The sequence below is a fragment of the Globicephala melas genome, chromosome 3, assembly GCF_963455315.2.
Source record: "Globicephala melas chromosome 3, mGloMel1.2, whole genome shotgun sequence".
NCBI classification, from domain to species: Eukaryota; Metazoa; Chordata; class Mammalia; order Artiodactyla; family Delphinidae; genus Globicephala; species Globicephala melas.
Window position 1 is genome coordinate 83,899,051 of NC_083316.1, and position 22,789 is coordinate 83,921,839.

At 35.6% G+C, this 22,789-nt stretch overlaps 1 long non-coding RNA gene and 1 other non-coding gene across 2 annotated transcripts in view; one reads left to right on the forward strand and one right to left on the reverse strand.

The window, feature by feature from the left end:
- LOC132597002 (uncharacterized) overlaps positions 1 to 22,789 on the forward strand; it is a 355,690-nt gene that overhangs the window by 252,247 nt on the left and 80,654 nt on the right. The window lies entirely within an intron of this gene.
- LOC115846402 (U6 spliceosomal RNA) lies at positions 19,910 to 20,020 on the reverse strand. The gene has a single exon (XR_004036859.1). It is a non-coding gene; the product is annotated as a U6 spliceosomal RNA (small nuclear RNA).

The window sequence follows — 22,789 nt, forward strand, 5'->3', positions numbered from 1 at the left end:
TAATCTTGTTACCCGAAAACTGGGTTTGCCTCTTGGTGGGTGTGGAGCCAAAAGACACAAGGAAGTCAAAGAACAGGAGAAGGAACGGTTTATTACTTGCAGCAAATAAGGAGAACACCATGGGTCTTTTCTCAAGCAGTGTCTCCCCAAACAGCAAAATTGGGGAAGTTTTAAGCTAAGGGTACATGCATATTCATTAAGGGGCTTGAGCAGAGGAGAATTCAGAGGTAGAATTGGGGCAAAGGTTAGCAGAATTCAGGCTCTAGTTAAAGCCACAAGGATCAGAAAAGGTCAACATTATGATTCCTAGGTTCCAGTTAATCTGGTGGTTGAGAGCTCCAGGGAGTTTGAATTCTGTGAAATAGCTCAAGAATGTCCTTCAGCCTAAAGGTTTACCACTGAAACAGAACTGCAAGTCTTTGTAAGTAATTTATTATCTTTGCTATTATTAAGTTCTCTTCCTGGCCTGCTAATAGATGTTTGTTTTTGCCTTCTTTTGTTTCCTTCAAATCATTAAACACTGGGACCTATGCTTCTGCAAGGGCAAGCATTGTGGCCAGGTTTAGATCACAGAATGGCTTAGGCCTAAAATGGCTCCTCTTATGTTAAGAAAGTTATGTCTGGTTCTCGTTCACTGGGGACGCCTTACCCTATCTGCTCACAATGGCAAAAAAACCTGACTTGTGATTTTATTCTCTTCCTTGAACATAAAGAGCCCTGTTGCAATGACACAGGTTTGATGTCTGTAAATCATTCAAGGTTACTAGGTGTGACAAATTTTTACAAATTTTATTTTGCTTTTTAATTTCCTTTTATTGTTTGATATGCATGCTGTTAAAAATTGTGTACAACTGCACAAATACATACACATAAATGTATTTCTTTTCCTGTCTGAGTTATTTACTACTTACTCTTTAAGTTTTGCCCTTTCTGAAATTGATTCTATAAGTCTTTATTTTTCTGATATGCTTTTTTATCCTTTAACTCAAATTCATTTGAGATTCGTATTGCAGTATGCTATATAGTGTAAATAAGATTTTTTTAATAATTAATTTTTTCCCACCTTCTCTTGAATAATTCATCCCTTTGTTATTGGTCTCCATTGTCCTTTATATCACATATTAAATTCTTTTTATACGAAGGTCTATTTCAGGAATATCCTTATGACTTTTTTATATCTGTAAAATTTCCTGCCAATATCAGATTATATTATAATTGTAGATTTGTAATTGAAAGGGAGGATGATTTTCCCCCCTAAAATATGTCACTGGCATATTAATTATTTTAAGCTGATTATTTTCTAAGAAACAGCAGGCTGGGGGAAACTCTGAAAACCAAGTAGGAGTTACCCTTTTGTAAGAGATATTTACATTTATAAGGGAAATTTCCATTTGTTAAGGTGTCTCCTTCTTTGAACTAGGAAGAGGAGGATGACCAAATCTCTAGTTACTCTTATCACTGGATAAGACAATGACTTAAATATGTATAACAATCTTACCCTTATTCACTATGCTTTTCCTGGTAACCTGCCATAATTGACTTTCTCCCCTTTCATCTTTAGCTGAGGATGATATTTAAGGTGAGGGCTTCTGTCATTTGAGCAAGTTACTCAGTTTTCCTTGGTGTCTCCCATGTATATGTAGTATTAGATTTTTGTTTTTCTCCTGTTAATTTGTCTCACATCAGTTTAATCCTTAGACTAACCAGATGAACTTCGAAGGATAGAAGAACATTTCTTCCTCCTCGACATAATATTTTTAGTGTTTAGCACAAAAAATTTTCCTCTATTATTTTTCTTTGTCAAAAATATATTACCTGTTAGATGTGTTAACTCCTGTGTATAAGCTTGAGAGTCATTCTGCTAACTTGAGAAAAAATCCATCTGAATTTTGTTGGCAGTGGCATTAACTCTAGATATTACTTTGGAAGAATCTATACTTTTACATAAATCAGTTTTCTGATTTATAAAAATGGAATGGCTCATGATTTACTCAAATCTTAATATTTTAGATGTTTTTCATAAATATATGAAATACTTAGATTGTGCTTGCTATATGACTGGAATTTTTTAATTGTAGTTTATAGTTTAAGGGAGAAGAATTTGCCACCCTGAAATATGTCACTTTGGCATATTGTTTTAAGCTGGTTATTTTCTGAGAAACAGCAGACATGGAAGGGCTCTAAAAACAATTAGGAGTTGCCCTTTTGTAAGAAACGCTTACATTGGTATGGGAGATTTACATTTGTAAGGGTGTTTCCTTCTCTTTACCTAGAAGAGGAGGTTGACCAAATCTCTAGAAACATCAGTGGAGATGGCAGTGACTTAAATCTGTGTAACTCACAGTCACCCTTGTTTACTGTACTTTTCCTGGTAACCTCCCATAACTGAGTCTCTCCACCCTCAACATCCTCTTTTGTCTTTAGCTGAGGATGGTATTTAAGTTGAGGGCTTTGATCATTTTGGTGAGTTACTCAGTTTTCCTGGATCTTTCCCATGTATACTTGTTATTAAATTTTTGTTTGATTTTCTCCTGTTAATTTGTCTCACATCAGTTTAATTCTTAGACCAACCAGGAGAAGCTAGAAGAGCAGAGGAAGATTGTTTTCTCCCTGACAATGGTAACTAATTTTACTCATTAGCTTTTATTACTTTTTTCTTATAAGGCTACCCTACTTAATTATTAATTATAATTAATTTTACACTACATTTTTTTGGGTGTTATCAATATTAAATAATATTGGGAAAGTAGTATTCTAGTCTCCTTACTAAAACCTTTAGAATTTAATTGTCCAAAATACTGTTTTAAGATACATAATGGTGAATTGCTCATTTCTTAAAATATGTGTCAGGATTAAGTATTGAATATTATCACATGCCCTTTTGGAGTCTGTTGAGATTGTCAAAAGTGTTCCCTTATTTGAACACATTTCTGTTAAAAGAGATTTCCTATGATTATAAAATCTTTGTATTCCTAAATTAAAACCAACTTGGTCACGGTAGGTGCACTGTTGAGTTTAATTTGCTTATATCTTATTTAGAAATATTCGTGTCTTTATTCATATGTGAATTTCCTCTAAGCCTATTTTTATGTGTCGAATGCATAATATTAATCAAATTGAAGCTAAATATTAAAACAGAGCTATAAGTGAGTGTAGAACAGCAGAACATTTCAATCTTCTCCTTGTGCCATTTTCTGCTAGGCATCTGACCAAGCTTTTCTCAAGGCAGTATAGTTTTGAAAAGCCACACATTTGCATAATGTATTTCCTGTTGTTCCTTTGTTCTTTGAGTTGTATCAAACTAATTGCTTTGGAAAGTTTTCTTCTCAAATTCCTCCCACTGGTAACATTAAGGTAAATAAGGCTCTTCAAAGTTAGAATCAGGGACTTGATACTATTGGTATACATCCTGGAACATCAAAGAGCAAGGCCAAAGACTCCTAAGAAACATAACATCAGAAACTTTTCTTCCCACCACCCCTTTGGTTAATGTCTATTCTGATTAGAAAGGAATTGAGAGTGATGCCAAAAACTTGGCGTCTGTGCACCAGTGCCAAATTGAATCTTGGAGATGACTTTTGGGTGAAGTAGAAAAGAATATCTTTATTGCTTTGCCAGGCAAAGGGGGACATAGTGGGCTTGTACCCTCAAAAACTGTGTGCCCCAACCCAGGGGTTTGGTGAGGAGTTTTATAGCAATGGTTCAAAGGTGGGGTTGCTGATAAGGATCAGGGTGTGTGCAGGGCCTTCACTCCTTTAATCTGGCCTCAGGTGGTCACCTGATGAGCTTCTCTGGTTCTCAGAGGTTATCAAACTGTGACCTTCTCTGGAATGAAGATTGCTTCATCAAGTAGTTAACATCTTCCATTTGTTGGGGGTTTTAGTTTTGTAGAAGAGCTCAAAGATATTATTATGTGTATCCCTTGAGGCAGAACCTGGACTCTGCCCCAAGCCTGCACTATTATTTTTTGACTGCTCCTCCCTTGTCTCTGCATCACTTCCTTTCCCTGATCAACAACCGTTTGAACCTGCCCTTTGGAACTTAGGTTTCAGCCTCCATGACCTTCCCTATTTCCTACAAACAAGAAACAGGGGACACAGAAAGGCTCTGTGTCCAGGAGCCCCACAAGGTCCTGCTTCGTTTCAAGAGGGAACCAGGAAAAAGGCAATATTGCTGCTAACAAAGCCTTAAGGAAAGGTGTTCCTTCACAAATGGGTTTGGATGAGGACACTAATTTTTATGAGGAAGTTACATCAGGCCATCAATAAACTCTATTAAGAGTCTTCCATTCAAAGTTGCTCTTTCCTTTATTCTTTAATGGAGTTTATACCAATTATCTCTTCCTTGAGAATGTGAAAAGAAGTTTCTGGTAAAACTTTCTTTTGAGACTGATGGGGGGTTCAGGGCAAGCCACTCCAAGATGTGCCACTCTGGCATGTGGATTATTTAGAGCTGAAAAGAAGCAGGACCCAAAAGACTCAAGAAGAACCTTTGAACTTCACGCTTACTGCCTAAAAAATTTAAGACAGAAAGCTTGTTCCAGAAAGGAGTTATCACCATAGATAACTATAGTAAAGTATTGAATTAAGTGTGGTAAACAGGAAGGAACCTAGCAAGGCCCATTTGATGAAAGTCCTTTCTGTCCTGTTGTCTCTAGGTGGCCCAGCAAACATTTGTTTACCAAAAATTAGTTATTTTCATCTTCCTGTGAATTACTTTCCTTTCCTTTGAAGTCCCAGACCCCTACCTTCTTCTTCTTAGTCCAGAACAATATATATACCTCATCTTGCCTTATTGTCTTTGAGATTCTTCATGCTTATGTAGATTCCCCATATGTGCAAAATAAATTTGTTTTTATCTTGTTAATCTGCTTTATGTCATTTTAATTGCTAGCCAAAAGAGCTAAGAGGGAAAAGAGGGGGAAATTCCCCTCCCTACTAGATATTTTGTGATTTTTCTTTCCCCACAGTTCTTTTTTTTCTTTTCCTAGAAGGTTTTGTCCTTCTGTTTGAACTAAACATAACTATTTCCCCAGAAAGGAGAACAGCTCACTGATGCTTTCAAATTTATCATCATAGAATTATACATACATAATTTAAAAATCTTCTCTGTTTTTGCTTGTATAGGTCCTTTGACAGTTAATCATTAATTTGGCAAATCATTTCAGATGGATCTCCCTGGGCTGTGTTTTCACTCTGAAGGTTTTGTTGAGATTTTTCCATTAATTTCTAATTACAACATTAGAATTAAATTTTTTTTATGAACTTTCTTGTGCTATATATGGCAGTTATAATTTTGACACCCTTATTATCTCACTTGGATTTCTGTGTCTGGGTGCAGTGTGGGCACATATCTTTTCTTCATTCAGAGTTCTAAATTTGCCCTTAGCAGTGAGCTGTCTCCATTTTATGACATGCTGATCTATGAGCTAGGTCTCTCCTTTGTCTGTTGTTATAAACAAACCTGAGATGACTAGGAGTATTTCTCTAGTGAATTAGTAGTCTGCTTAACATTCTACAGTTTCTAGAATGACAGTATAAGAGACTCATAAATACTCTGGTTGTCTTGCCTCATCCCTGAGTTTCAGGAAATCATACTTAACTTTCATATCTTTACTTTGGAATGAAAACTTGGAGGTCTTCTGAGGAGCCTGAAAACAGTTTCATTGAAAGATGGGGGGATTCTTTGTATTAGCCAGTTATGGAAGTGAAGCATGTCTGGTTGTTTTCTACTCTTTTGGCTTTCTTTATATTGACCATTATTGGATATGAGATTTAATTCCCTCTGTCTCTCCACTGCATACGGTAAATGATTAGGAATCAGTGATTTCCATGAATTGTTGAAAATGAGAGGACAAACATAACATCTGGAAGTGAGAACATTTTGTTTAACGTTTGATTTGCCATAAGCTGCCTGTTTTCCCTTATTATCTAAGGCATGGATCCACCAAGCAGCTCATCTGTCTTACAGTAGAGCTTTTCTGTCTTCCAACTGGTGCTTAAAACCTTACTGATTGCTTCCACTTGAATTGTTCTCTAGTATAGAAATGTAGTCATATTACCTCTCTGTTTAAATTAATCTATTTAAAATAACTCTGCCCATTGTTACACTGTTTTACTTTATTGATAGCCTTCTTTGCTAACTGAAATAACATTTATTCATATTTTAATTTATTTATTCTACTAAAATATAAGCTATATGAGACCAGGGACTTATCTGTCTTACTCTTTACCATATCTCTGTTGCCTAGAAGTGCCAGGCATTCAGGAGTAAATCCTTCCGAGTTTTCTGATGTATTTGTCCTTCTTTTTATTGGTATGTATTACTGTTTATATTTTAAATTGAACAGTCACATTTATATGTATGTTGAAGCTATAAACTACCTCAAATCTTTAAAAAATATTCAGTAGAATATCAATAAATAATAAATAAAAAGCCAACCAGCATAATGTACTTGCAGATAAGAAGATATGGTACATAAGTACAATGGAATATTACTCAGCCATAGAAAGGAACAAAATTAGGTCATTTGTAGAGACGTGGATGGATCTAGAGACTGTCATACAGAGTGAAGTAAGTCAGAAAGAGAAAAACAAATATCGTATATTAATGCATATATGTGGAACCTAGAAAAATGGTACAGATGAACTGGTTTGCAGGGCAGAAATAGAGACGTAGATGTAGAGAACAAACGTATGGACACCAAGGGGGTTGGTGATGTGATGAATTGGGAGATTGGCATTGACATATATACACTAATATGTATAAAATGGATAACTAATAAGAACATACTGTATAAAAAAATAAAGTAAAATTCAAAAAAAATTTTTTTCTTAAATTATGTTGTTATTTTAAAAAATGTCAAGAGAGAGGGGAAATAGACTCACATGAGCATGTGAATTGGTGTAACTTTTTGAAGGGAGATTCGGCAGTATGTAACAGTATAAAAAGCACATACTTTTTTAACAGTGGTATTAATGTTATCAATGTTAGAAATTCCTATAGAGTCATGCCAGTGCACAGAGATTTTTATAAATGCATATTTATTTCAATATGGTTTTAGTAACAAAATAAAACCAAAAATCTCTCTCCCTAAAATCTGGAAAAAAAATATAATGACCAAGAATCAGTGAAAGTGATTATGTGATATCATGTGATATAATACTATGAACCTGTTTAAAAGGTTTTTATTTTCACATATGTATAACAATAGTTTACAAACAGCAATACCAAAGTAGCTAGATTCTGTATTTTAAAATTACTAAAAATCAGTTTGTCAGAAACATAAGCCAATTAAAATGTAAGAACAGTTTGATGACTTAACTTTGGGTGAATATATCACAAAATTATGGGTGATCTCAAGGTGAGGATCTAAGAAATCATCTAATATAGTGGATAGGAGCATGACTTAAGCGTTGCAGACAGGGTTGATCTTTAGCTATGACCTTCGATTGCTATGTGATTTAGGATTGTTACTTAAATTCTCTGAGCCCCACTTTTCTAACCTATAAATTGGATCTAATAAGAATGGTTCATGGGCATTGAGTATTTATTATGTGCTTGGATACTTTTTCTGATTTAAACCCCACACCACTATGCCCATAAGGAAAGTAATATTATTTCTTTATTACAGATGAAGAAACCAAGGCACAGACAAATTAAGTAACTTGTTCAAATGATATAGTTAAGCAAGGGTTAGCCTTGACATTCCTACCCTGGCAGACTGACTCTGCATCCTAACTATTAAACCAACACTCCATACTGCTCCCTGTACATATTAATAGCTTATTTTGCTAGAAAAATGAATAGTATATGTGACTGTCATAGCAGAATGCCTGACATATGGTAAGTTCTCATTAAATGTAGTTATTATTTTCTTATCCTGGGGATTATCATGCTGTATTCTGAGGGAGCCAGAGATCAGAGAACTGAACAGCCAAACCTTTGTTTAATATATTGGACTTGGCCTCAGATTCAATTAAATGTATGGTTGCAAAAATAAAATTGTACAAAACAAGGATTTACATGTTAAAACTGAAAAAAAAAATGACACCCAGACAGGCAAGTTTTCTCCCCATAATCAACCAGCTAGTTAAAGGCAGAAATTTTCCTTCCTTAATTCCTGCCTTCCGGCCTTCCCTCCTTCCCTCCTTTCTTCATTCCTTCTTTCTCTTTCTCTCTCCCTCCCTCCCTCCTTCCTTCCCTGTTTTCCTTCCTCCTTATCTTTTCCCCTCCCTTCTGTCTTCCTTTGTTTCTTTCAGCATGTAGGAGTGTTGGGATGGTATATATCTGCAACACGGATATATACTACCTTTAATATTAAAATTTAAACACCTAAGTTTATAAACTCTTACTGAAGCTGCTGCAGGTTTGGTGAACCAATAAAAATAGCAACATGAACTGGCGCTTGGTCATAGATAGCTGGAGGTGGGGATCTGAGGGTGGAAAAAGTCACTATATGGCTGCCAACTAGATATACACCTACAATAAAGATGGGTTCCAAATAAATGAAGATGGAATCCTGGTACTCAGGAGTGGAAGACAGAACAAATCCCTAATTGGAAATGCACAATTTAGAGACTCTTATATATTGATGATAAACTTAGAGTTGATGGTAACATGTGAGATGGCAGTGTGCCATGGCTATCATACCTCACATCTGAGGGAGGTTAGCAGAGCTATCTGCACCAATTTAAGGATGGAAGGTCTTAACTACTGGGGAAGTAGTTTGATAACAGTCCTATACTAACATAAGCTATTATGTAAAAAGCAACTCTGAGAACCCATGCTAGTTCTTAAACTTTGCCCAATAGCAGAGATGAATGATTTCCTGGAATGCTTCAAAAATATTTTAAGAATTCTCCAGCATGAGGGAGAGTGGCAATCCCAGAACTTGGGGTGGGCAGTGAAGTAAATGTCCTACAGTCAGTGTCGGACAGGAGGAATCAGACTTTTTTCTTGATTCTTATGAACCAGATGGGTGATTGGGCATGAAGTTCATGTGATGGTGTAATAAACCTAAATGATGCTTTCATTTCAGCTGTGGTCTTATGAATCTTCAAAACCTTGATATATTTTTGCTTTGCCTGCAATTTTCCCCAGGTGAATATTGGAATAGGATCATTTGATTTTTCTTTTTTCTTTTTTGTAATGTTAATACTACCTATCCTTAGATATATATATTTTGTGCAACATTGTTAACTTTTATTATTTTTTTATTTTAATGTTTTTTGAATTTTATTTTATTTATTTTTTTATACAGCAGGTTCTTATTAGTCAGCAATTTTATACACATCAGTGTATAAATGTCAATCCCAATCGCCCAATTCATCACACCACAATCCCACTCCCCTATGGCTTCCCCCCACCTTGGTGTCCATATGTTTGTTCTCTACATCTGTGTCTCAACTTCTGCCCTGCAAACCGGTTCATCTGTACCATTTTTCTAGGTTCCACATACACGCGTTAATATATGATATCTGTTTTTCTCGTTCTGACTTACTTCACTCTGTATGACAGTCTCTAGATCCATCCACGTCTCAACAAATGACCCAATTTCATTCCTTTTTATGTCTGAGTAATATTTCATTGTATAGATGTACCATATCTTCTTTATCCATTCGTCTGTCGATGGGCATTTAGGTTGCTTCCATGACCTGGCTATTGTATATAGTGCTGCAATGAACATTGGGGTGCATGTGTATTATGGAATTATGGTTTTTCTTGGGTATATGCCCAGTAGTGGGTTGCTGGATCATATGGTAATTCTACTTTTAATTTTTTAAGGAACCTCCATATTGTTCTCCATAGTGGCTGTATCAATTTACATTCCCACCAAGAGTGCAAGAGGGTTCCCTTTTCTCCACACCCTCTTCAGCATTTGTTATTTGTAGATTTTCTGATGATGCCCATTCTAACTGGTGTGAGGGGATACCTCATTGTAGTTTTGATTTGCATTTCTCTAAAAATTAGTGATGTTGAGCAGCTTTTCATGTGCCTCTTGGCCATCTGTATGTCCTCTTTGGAGAAATATCTATTTAGATCTTCTGCCCATTTTTGGACTGGGTTGTTTGTTTTTTAAATATTGAGCTACATGAGCTGTTTGTATATTTTGGAGATTAATACTTTGTCCGTGGAGTCATCTGCAAATATATACTCCCATTCTGAGGGTTGTCTTTTCATCTTCTTTATGATTTCCTTTGCTGTGCAAAAGCTTTAAGTTTCATTAGGTCCCATTTGTTTATTTTTGTTTTTATTTCCATTACTCTAGGAGGTGGATCAAAAAAGATCTTCCTGTGATTTATGTCAAAGAATGTTCTTCCTATGTTTTCCTCTAAGAGTTTTATAGTGTCTGGTCTTACATTTAGGTCTCTAATCCACTTTGAGTTTATTTTTGTATATGGTGTCAGGGAGTGTTCTAATATCATTCTTTTATGTGGAGGTGTCAAGTTTTCCCAGCACCACTTATTGAAAAGACTGCCTTTTCTCCATTGTATATCCTTGCCTCCTTTGTCATAGATTAGTTGACCATAGGTGCGTGGGTGTACCTCTGGGCTTTCTATCTTGTTCCATTGATCTATGTTTCTGTTTTTGTGCCAGTACCATATTGTGTTGATTACTGTAGCTTTGTAGTATAGTCTGAAGTCAGGGAGTCTGATTCCTCCTGCTCTGCTTTTTTTCCCTCAAGGGTGCTTTGGCTATTTGGGGTCTTTTGTGTCTCCATACACATTTTAAGATTTTTTGTTCTAGTTCCGTAAAAAATGCCATTGGTAATTTGATAGGGATTGCAGTGAATCTGTAGATTGCTTTGGGTAGTATCGTCTGTTTCACAATATTGTTTCTTCCAATCCAAGAACATGGTATATCTCTTTATCTGTTAGTACCATCTTTAATTTCTTTCATCAGTGTCTTATAGTTTTCTGCATACAGGTCCTTTGTCTCCCTAGGTAGGTTTATTCCTAGGTATTTTATTCTTTTTGTTGCAATGGTAAATGGGAGTGTTTTCTTAATTTCTCTTTCAGATTTTTCATCATTAGTTTATAGGAATGCAAGATATTTCTGTTCATTAATTTTCTGTCCTGCAACTTTACCTAATTCATTGATTAGCTATAGTAGTTTTCTGGTGGCATCTTTAGGATTCTCTATGTATAGTATCATGTCATTTGCAAACAGTGAGAGTTTTACTTCTTCTTTTCCAACTTGTATTCCTTTTATTTATTTTTCTTCTCTGATTGCCATGGCTGGAACTTCCAAAACTATGTTGAATAATAGTGGTGAGAGTAGACATCCTTGTCTTGTTCCTGATCTTAGAGGAAATGCTTTCAGTTTTTCACCACTGAGAATGATGTTTGCTGTGGGTTTGTCGTATATAACCTTTATTATGTTGAGGTAGGTTACCTCTCTGCCCACTTTCTGGAGAGTTTTTATCATAAACCGGTGTTGAATTTGTCAAAAGCTTTTTCTGCATCTACTGAGATGATCATATGGTTTTTATTCTTCAATTTGTTTATATGGTTGATTATTCTGCATATTTTGAAGAATCCTTGCAACCCTGGAATAAATCCCACTTGATCATGGTGTATGATCCTTTTAATTTGTTGTTGGATTGTGTTTGCTAGTATTTTGTTGAGGATTTTTGCATCTATATTCATCAGTGGTATTGGTCTGGAATTTTCTTTTTTTGTAATATCTTTTTCTGGTTTTGGTATCAGGGTGAGGGTGGCCTCATAGAATGAGTTTGGGAGTGTTCCTTCCTCTGCAATTTTTTGGAAGAGTTTGAGAAGGATGGGTGCTAGCTCTTCTCTAAATGTTTGATACAATTCCCCTGTGAAGCCATCTGGTCCTGGACTTCTGTTTGTTGGAAGATTTTTAATCACAGTTTCAATTCCATTACTTGTGATTTGTCTGTTCATATTTTCTATTTCTTCCTGGTTCAGTCTTGGAAGGTTATACCTTTCTAAAAATTTGTCCGTTTCTTCCAGGTTGTCCATTTTATTGGCATAGAGTTGCTTGTAGTAGTCTTTTATGATGCTTTTTATTTCTGTGGTGTGTGTTGTAACTTCTTTTTCATTTCTAATTTTATTGATTTGAGTCCTCTCCCTCTTTTTCTTGATGAGTCTGGCTAATGGTTTATCAATTTTTTTTTTATCTTCTCAAAGAACCAGCTTTTAGTATTTTGATCTTTGCTATTGTTTTCTTTGTTCCTATTTCGTTTATTTCTGCTGTGACTTTTACGATTTCTTTCCTTCTACTAACTTTGGGTTTTATTTGTTCTTCTTTCTCTAGTTCCTTTAGGTATAACGTTACATCGTTTATTTGAGATGTTTCTTGTTTCTTGAGGTAGGCTTGCAAAACTATAAAATCCCTCTTAGAACTGCTTTTGCTGCTTCCCATAGGTTTTGGATCGTCGTGTTTTCATTGTCATTTGTCTCTAGGTATTTTTTGATTTCCTCTTCGATTTCTTCAGTGATCTCTTGGTTATTTAGTAGTGTGTTGTTTAGCCTTCATGTTTTTGTGTAATTCATTTCTAATCTCATAGCGTTGTGGTCAGAAAAGATGCTTGATATGATTTCAATTTTCTTAAATTTACTGTGGCTTGTTTTGTGACCTAAGGTGTGATCTATCCTGGAGAATGTTCCGTGCACACTTGAGAAGAAAGTGTAATCTGTTGTTTTTGGATGGAATGTCCTATAAATATCAATTAAATCTCTCTGGTCTATTGTGTCATTTAAAGCCTCTGTTTCCTTATTTATTTTCATTTTGGATGATCTGTCCATTAGTGTACATGAGGTGTTAAAGTCCCCCACTATTATTGTGTTACTGTTGATTTCCTCTTTTATAGCTATTAGCAGTTGCCTTATGTATTGTGGTGCTTGTATGTTGGGTGCATATATATTTATAATTGTTATATCTTCTTCTTGGATTGATCCCTTGATCAATATGTAGTGTCCTTCCTTGTCTCTTATAACATTCTTTAATTTAAAGTCTATTTTATCTGATATGAGTGTTGCTACTCCAGCTTTCTTTTGATTTCCATTTGTATGGAATATCTTTTTCCGTCCCCTCACTTTCAGTCTGTATGTGTCCCTAGGTCTGAAGTGGGTCTCTTGTAGACAGCATATGTATGGGTCTTGTTTTTGTATCCATTCAGCGAACCTGTGTCTTTTGGTTGCAGCATTTAATCCATTCATGTTTAAGGTAATTATCGATACGTGTGTTCCTATGACCATATTCTTAATTGTTTTGGGTTTGTTTTTGTAGGTCCTTTTCCTCTCTTGTGTTTCCCACTTAGAGAAGTTCCTTTAGCATTTGTTGTAGAGCTGGTTTGGTAATGCTGAATTCTCTTATCTTTTGCTTGTCTGTAAAGCTTTTGATTTCTCCATCAAATCTGAATGAGATCCTTGCTGGGTAGAATAATCTTGTTTGTAGGTTCTTCCCTTTCATCACTTTAAATATATCGTACCACTAACTTCTGGCTTGTAGAGTTTCTGCTGAGGAATCAGCTGTTATCCTTATGGGAGTTCCCTTCTGTGTTATTTGTCGTTTTTCTCTTGCCGCTTTCAATAATTTTTCTTTGTCCTTAATTTTTGCCCATTTGATTACTATGTGTTTCAGTGTGTTTCTTCTTGGGTTTTTCCTGTATGGGACTTGCTGCGCTTCCTGGACTGAGTGGCTATTTCCTTTCCCATGATAGAGAAGTTTTCGACTATAATCTCTTCAAATATTTTCTCTGGTCCTTTCTCTCTCTCTTCTCTTTCTGGGACCCCTATAATGCGAATGTTGTTGTGTTTAATGTTTTCCCAGAGGTCTCTTAGGCTGTCTTCATTTTTTTTCATTCTTTTTTCTTTTTTCTGTTCCACAGCAGTGAATTCCACCATTCTGTCTTCCAGGTCACTTATCCGTTCTTCTGCCTCAGTTATTCTGCTATTGATTCCTTCTAGTGTAGTTTCATTTCGGTTATTGTATTGTTTATTTCTGTTTGTTTGTCCTTTAATTCTTCTATGTCTTTGTTAAACATTTCTTGCATCTTCTCGATCTTTACCTCCATTCTTTTTCCGAGGTCCTGGATCATCTTCACTATCATTATTCTGAATTCTTTCTCTGGAATGTTGCCTATCTCCAGTTCATTCAGTTGTTTTTCTGGGGTTTTATCTTGTTCCTTCATCTGGTCATAGCTCTCTCCCTTTTCACCTTGCCTATATTTCTGTGGATGTGGTTTTTGTTTCATAGGCTACAGGATTGTAGTTGTTCTTGCTTCTGCTGTCTGCCCTGTGGTGGAAGAGGCTCTCCAAGAGGCTTGTGCAAGTTTCCTGATGGGAGGGACTGGTGGTGTGTAGAGCTGACTGTTGCTCTGGTGGGCATAGCTCAGTAAAACTTTAATCCACTTGACTGCTGATGGGTGGGGCTGGGTTCCCTCTCTGTTGGTTGGTTGGCTTGAGGCAACCCAACACTGGAGCCTACCTGGGCTCTTTGGTGGGTCTAATGGCAGACTTTAGGAGGTTTTAAGCCAAAGAGTACTTCCCAGAACTTCTGCTGCCAGTGTCCTTGTTCCCATGGTGAGCCACAGCCACCCCTAACCTCTGCAGGAGACCCTCCAACCCTAGCAGGTAGGTCTGGTTCAGTCTCCTCTGCAGTCACTTCTCCTTCCCCGGGTCTTGATGTGCACACTACTTTGTGTGTGCCCTCCAAGAGTGAAGTCTCTGTTTACCCCAGTCTTGCTGCAGTCCTCCAGTCAAATCCCGCTAGACTTCAAAGTCTGATTCTCTAGGAATTCCTCCTCCTGTTGCTGGACCCCCAGGTTGGGAAGCCTGACGTGGTGCTCAGAACCTTCACTCCAGTGGGTGGACTTCTGTGGTATAAGTGTTCTCCAGTCTGTGAGTCACCCACCCATCAGTTATGGGATTTGATTTTACTGTGATTGCGCCCCTCCTACCATCTCATTGTGGCTTCTCCTTTGTCTTTGGGGTATCTCTTTTGGTGAGTTCCAGTGTCTTCCTGTCGATGATTGTCCAGCAGCTAGTTGTGAGGCTGTGTTCTTTATCCCCTTTGCTGTGACTGGCTAACTTTTAAATTATATCTTTTCTCTGCATCTTTGTCAGATACATTTTGAGTCTTTAAGGTATATTTTGGTTGACATTAAATCATTGTGAAAAGCATTACCAAACTGCCAACCCAATTGTTAATTAAAAAACCCCAGCAAAAAACAGAAAACAAAAAAACCCAAGGCAGTAACAATTCAGTTTGTTTACTAGAAAAAGTTTAAAAATACCTAATTTTTAATTGAATATTTTAATACAATGTAGAACACTAATTAGCTTAGTCTGTGGGCTGTTACTCAGGTAGTGAAAGTAAACCTTTCCAAACACCAGGATAGAATAAAATGTTGCATATTTGCATTAGAATTCATTTTATTACAAATTGAATTTCTGTGCAACTTTTCTTTTAATTCAAAAATGCATAATAATTTGCCCAGCTGATGATGTAAAGGCTTGCCACACTTATTTTTCTTATGTGAATTCATTTTTGAGTTGTGTAAAAATACAAAAAAGCTTATATTTTTCAGCTTTTTAAAAGTGAAATAACACAAAAATAGTTTTCTAAATGTTACAAGATTCAATCCCTTCTAACTGCAAGTGAGTTATCAAAATTTTACAGTTTCCTCTTTTGTTGATGAGGATTTCTAATGAAGAGTGTGACAAAGTCTCCTTTACCCAGGTTGGACTGAATACTATTTCTAAATAAAACATCTGCCCTCTAGTGCCTAATGGTCCAAAGGTCTAAAGGTGTCATTTTAACTGATGAAAATTATAAAAGAATTAAAGCTAAAAGTATGCAAATGAAGCAGGATGGCTTTTGTTAAAAATAAAACTAATATATTAAACAATTAACAAATGTGAATAGAATCCTCTCCCAAATTAAATGTTTACCTAAATTTTAGTATCAACCATGTTGACATCATGAAGAACTGTCAAGAGGGCTGACATTCTTAGAAGACATAACTTCACCTGTAACCTTTAAAGAAAGCTGCTTTGTGAAAGCCCTAAAGGCAGAATGGTCAGACTGGCATTTGTATAGTGTGGTGAGAGATGTTAAAATAGCAACACACAGAACCCTTTCAAGCAATTTTTATGTCACCGACAGTGAGACTTTTGGAAAGAAATCTATAAGTAGTGATTTGTCACCACTTATGTAAAGTGGAATAATTTTAGACAGTTTTTTTTTTCCAGATCAGAAAGTGCTATACCTAAAGTGAATAATAAATCAAATTTGAAGCTTTTTGTCTTGATATATACATCTCTGAGGATACTATTTTTAAAGCTAACATTTATTTCTTCATTCTCCATAAAACTAAAGTCCAATTTTATAACTTTGCAAATTTTTGCAATCACTTTCCTTGGTGTAACAATTACAAGTGCAACGTATTTATAATAAAACTGTCAACCATGGTTCAATTCAAAATGTATCATGGGGAAGTCAGACTTCTGAAGGGGTAAAATTCTGGTACTTTTCTTTGAGAAGCAGTGAAGGTACACTCCCAGGACACTTAAGAATCAAATAGCAATTTCCCCCAATTCAGGGAAGTTTGGAATCCAACTTTTTATAATTATAAAACAAAATTTGAGGATACTTCTAAACTGTTGTCTCCACCTTTTAGAGCGAATGTTAGTGTGCAACTTCTTTTCATCAGTAGTTGTCTATCCAGAAAAAAGATTGTTATCGCATGTTGGAGAAAGCAATATTTAACCCTAAATCAGCTGTGTTTTTTAATCATCAGTGGGCCTTTTGAGATCATTGTGACTCTTATTGTTATTTTTGTGTGTGTGTTTGTGAAATATAAAAATGAGGTTATCTATCTCCCCACCATCGAAAATATCTCTGGAAGATCTATAAGTCCTCTATTCCTTTTTTTTTTTTTTTTTTGAAGTAGAAAAGAATAGCTTTATTGCTTTGCCAGGGAAAGGGAGACACACCGGGCTTCTGTCTCGAAAAATTATGTGTTCCAACCCCAGAGAATTTGATGAGGGGTTTTATAATAATATATAAGTCCTCTATTCTTTATACACTTAATAATTCTGAATATTCACGGTAATTATTTACTGAGACTCTCCTCTCAAGTTTATACATCAGAGATTTAACCTTGTTGGGGACCAGGGCAGGCCAACCCAAAGTATTTCTCAGTGGCATATTGATTATTTTGAATTAAAATTACTTAAGAAACACTTGGTGCAAGAGGAACACTTTCGATCCTTCTCTCTGTTTCCCTGAAAGCAGGAAATAAATCCCTTATATGAAAGGTGCCCTCCTTGCACATGGTAGAAGGATGCCCTTATGGCCAGAGAGTGGGAATTCAGGCTGAGAAGTCTGTATAAACAAACCTTGTTACTTCTTTAATTTACTACCCAAAGCCCAAACTCTGTTTAGATTCCTCACTAATTATTAATTAATTTCACCTAAAGCCTAAGGTTTTTTTGTCATGTCAGTTGCTCATAAATTTATTGTTTCTTTGTCTAAAAAGTATAAAAGCTGCCTGCTCTGGCCACATCTTATATTCTGTTTCTATGAGATCTTTGTGTGTATGAATTAAAATTTGTTTATCTCCTGTTAATCTGTCTTGTGTCAGTTTTATTATTACTCCAGCCAAAAGAACTCAAGATGGTAGAGGGAAATTTCTCCTGCCCTGCCAACCTCATTGCCCAAGTTTTCAATTTTGTTTACAGGATTCAGGATTTCAATTATTCTTAATTGTGTGTTTGATGATACATAGTGTTCCTACCGTTTAATACTTTCATCCCAACAATAGTTAATATAGTTTATAATGTAGTTTGAGGCGATATTGTCGCTGAGGTTTTGGTTTTCTCACAGTCAGCATTTTATGAGAGGAAAGAAGTCTGAAATTACTGATGATCTTTTTCTACTTAAGCCAGCAAAATATTTTACTTGAATACCCATAAGTTTCAAAAATTATGAAGAATTTTAGATACTGTAATTTAAGAATACATTTATGGCTAGGGTTGAAACCATAGTTTACTTAATATACATGGGTAAAGGTTTACTGTTTGAATGCTGTCTCTTAAAACAAGCTAATATTTGTAATTTTCACATTTATGTCCTCTCCTAATTATATTTTAATTCCTAGAGGGTAGAGATCTTATTTTGTGCATGTTTCAATACCTCTTAAAACAGGGATTTTTAATGTAGTAGGCATTCAATTGCCAAAGTGAATCTCCACTTCTCTAGTGATTCTGAAGGCTTACTAAATCATGATATGGGTATTTGGGTAGGGTATTTGGAATTGCAGAGTTTACATGTCAGGATATTATGAGTTTAATTGTAATGACGTCATGCCTTCTAAAGCAGCCAGATGGTGGTAACCCTGTGTAGAGATTTCCCTAGGTGAACAATGTGTCCATCGAGTATAAATGTAATTACTGATCCTTCTTTGCTTCTTTGATCAGTCTAAACCTCTGAGTTGTCTGTAATTTATTATGAAGATATATTATCCAGGAAGTTTTCCAGATTCGTCCTGAAAGAATTGAACTTCCCAATATGTGATTCTGTGGGTTATCTTCTTGTGTTGGAAATTAGCAGTATATTAATACTAAAAAATAGGTTGAAAATTCTTTTATACTGAAATCCTTTAGGAATCATATTGTAATTTCTTTTAAGTGAAAAGTATGAAAAATGTTGTGTTTTCTATTTCTGTCTACTGTTTCAATAAAGTAAGTTTATTTACTGCTGTTAAGTCTTTAATTTTGATAGAGGATTCTGTTTACTAATAGCAACATAGTGTTTTGAAACATATATTAAATTGACTTACATATTTCCACAAGTGGCTTGTTCAACATCAAAAATAAATCATTACATATTAGGAAATTCTTTATCCTCTCAGGTTGAAATAACATAGGATGTCATCTTATTCTTAGATAATGTTGACACAGATCTGATCCTTTTAGTTTTCTTGGCAGAAGAAAAAAATCTATTCTGGAATTTACGCTTTAGTGAAGTTACTTTTCTGAGATATGATTGTATAACAAAGAACAGCCTTTACTTGAGATATGTTCTCCCAGACCAGGGACTGAACCCGTGTCCCCTACATTGGCAGGCAGATTCTTAACCACTGCACCACCAGGGAAGTCCCTACTTGAGGTATTTTAGACAGTGCTTTTTTCCTACAATTAAGATACAGACATGTGTGCACACACACACTGCCTGAGAAAGTATGTGTTGATCCTGTGGCAAACGTTTAATTCACTAAGTTACTTGATTTGTGAAGTTCGTTTTGACCAACTTGTGTGAAAGAGAGAGTGATTTTTCATAACTGACTTTGAGACAGCTTATCAACTTTTTCTTTTTGGGCATGGAAATAAAATATAAAATTTAGTGAGAACCAACTGGCCTGATCTGCTTCAATGTTTCCTATTCTAGATACCAGTCTTTTGAACCTTAAACTTTTGATCTGACCATTATTTCTGATATATTTGGACATACTTCATGCATTTTTAGTTGCATTTCAATAATTCTAATTATTAAAAACAGTGCTGTTTTCCTCCAAAAGAATGGGACTTAGCCAAAAGCAATTTGTTTGGTCAACAATGCTTTGTTAGAAAATAAATATTCCTAGTTCGAGGGTTTTTTCAGACTTAAAAAGAAGTAATTCTTTTGTATTTCATATTCCTCTTTTAGTTATTTAATATTACCTTGTACTCTTTTTGATACTGAAATGTTGTGGTACTGAATATAAAATATAATACAAGTGGACTAATTGGAAAAATCTGTTACAAAACAGTAAATGCAAATATTTCATATTAAGAAAAATATCCTGGAGAATGTGATTTTCATATGTGAATGTGCATACATGTGTATGTGTATACAAGGTGGTAACAGAAATTGACTCTGGATAAGTTAGAGGAATTATGGGTATTAGTTATAGACTTGCTTATCTGTATTTCTTTGCACAGGGGCCATGCTAATCTTCTTTGTATCGTTCCAATTTTAGTATAGGTGCTGCCGAAGCAAGCACTGCTTATCTGTATTTCTTGATTTCTCTTGAAGGATCCTGTCTTGTTTTCATAAAGTGAACTCTGCTTCCATTTCTCATGTTTCAAGAGAAAGGTCTAGTTCTAGACTTTGTAAGATACCTAAAATGAGAGATGAAAGGCAGAACTGGGCCTAAGAAGGAGACTGAGAATACCATAGGAAAAATGCCAGTGGGCAAGTTACACAGATGTGAGCACATGTACATATATGTCCGTGTACAAACACATACACACACAGACTTTTCTTTTCTCAGGTATTATTCTGATCACATATTAAAAAAAAACAGTGCTTTGAGAAAAAGACTCAGCTAATGATACTCAAATACTCTATAAATATTCGCAGTGGTCTGCAAGCTGGATGCGAATCCATTCTGCCTAGTAGTTTATTCCCCCTGTGACTCCTTTTCAGTGCAAGGAAAAAGATACTTGACTGAACAGACAGGATCAGCATGATGCAGGTTCTGGTAAGAGATGCATAAAAGAATGTTGCTTTGAGAACAAAGTCATACCTCATTGCAATTTCAAAATATTTTTAAACATTCTGCAATTTTGGTCAGTGTGTGGTTTCATATTTGCAGTTATAAAACATTATATTTATGCATAAATTGTAGACTCAACACTTAGTGAGATTGTGTCTTGTGTAAGACATCAACGACATTTTAGAAAGCTTTTGTGTGTGTATGGAACAGTCACATATAAGGGAGGGGTTCCTGAAGACCTAGCATAATTTAAAATTATCCTAATTCAAGAGAATTTCTTAGAAGAATAAATATAAACAGTGGATGCCTCCTTCAAATGCACAAATATTCACATTTCTAGCATATTTTAAAAATTGTTTTTCTTTTCTCAGAATTTTCTCTAAGATATTTACAGTGATCTCTTTAATATTAACATTATGCAGAATCACAGTGGTTCTGTCATAGTTTGTATCAGTCAGAGTCCATTTGGAAGACAGAATCCACAAAGTGATTTGAACAAGGAAAGTTATAATAAAGAATTATTAGCTATAAAGGGGATTATAGTTACTAGGAGTTGGCTAATAATAGCAAATTCCGAAGAATGTAGAATCAGTTGATACAAAGAACAACCCCTATCCCTAGGGATAAGATAAAGGACCCAAGGAAGAATTTCCTCTCCAAGCCTGAGATGCAGAACTTGAAAGAGATGGCACAGATGTAGCTTGCTGGATGGCAGATAAATCATTGTGTTGCTGCTCTGGTAGAATTTGCTAGAAATCTGCCCTTTAGAACTTGTCAGAAGTCTACCTCTGAGAGTGCTGGGGAAGGTGCTCACCATGATGTCCACGGTTACAAAACTGCCTGAGGCAGATGACTGGGGAAACTTCTGGCCTCTGGGTGCAGCTACTACCACACATATACATGACAGGAGCCAGGTGCTAGGGAAGCTTCTGTGCTGCCAGTGCAAGTATGTGCTACAGGAGAAGCTGCCTGTGTTGCAGGAGCCTGCCTAGGAGCACACCAGAACCCAGAAGGAAAGCCCTTTTCTCATGCAGTGTCCTTCCTGCACCCTCTTGACAAAGCTTAACATCATGCCAACTAGCAAAGGAAAAAATACTTAAAGGGTCCTTCTGGTTTTCATTGAGCAGGAAATGAAGGATGTATTTGAATCCAACAGACAATAAGTTGATAACAGGCACAGGCTTTATCTCAATATTTTATTGCCTCAAAATTTTACTACCAAATTATTGATTTCAGGATTTTTTTTCCTCTGGCACTAAGCACCATTATGGCCACTTAATCATTTGCAAAATAAAGACTGTAAAAAGATTTTAAATCAGGCTGACGGTGAACATTAAAATGATGACATAATATGCACCCTGAATTATATGCAAAACATAAAAATGTGTTGCTCACATAATAGGAGTATTTACTGATTCAGATGAATTTAAAATTCAGCCAGCTCACCATTGTCTTAGAAATTAAGCAATTCTTGATGTGTTTAATTCTTTGATATTCATGTTATTTTCTATTTTGCATAAAATGAGATTTATAAATATATTTTTTATCACATTATTTCAAATTTCCTAAGTCAATTTCATATAAACTGTGATCACACTAAGTATATCCCCATTGCCTGGTTAAACCATTATTTTATTTTTTGCTATAGGGAGAACAGACAAGAGAGTGTAGGATGATCACCCTAAACCTGTTGCCACTATAAGGGAAAAAATTTGTTCATTCTTCCCACTGATGACTCAGTCATTTTCCAACATCCTAAAATTGTTCATTCAACCTGTGCTTGACTCATTCTCATTGCATAGTTAAAATTATATTTGGGGGGAATTTCCTCAGCTTCTTAAGCCATTTTACTTTTCAGAGTTTCACATTATTTTTAGAGAATAGTAGTTTGGAATTCTGGTCCTAGAGCCCAGCATCTATCTCCAAACCTCTAATTTGAATTAGTCACTCTATGAAATTACGCATTTCATTGAAGCCTTCTCTTTATCTTCTCAATCTCTGAATAAGAGCCACCATTTTCACTGATAATGCTGAAACCAATATCATTATTTTTTTTAAATGCCTTCACACCTAGAAAAAATAGGCTTAGGTTGTATTTTATAAGTATTTTTCTTCAAGTTGAGTTTTCCTTCTGTAAAACCAGTGCTAATACTACAAGGAGAAAAACATTTTCCAAGATGGGTACTCGGTTGACATTCCTGGCTTATGATAGACAATGATTTCATGTAAAAGACTGCCAGGTATGCCTTTGGGCTTTATATTAATTTGTGAAAC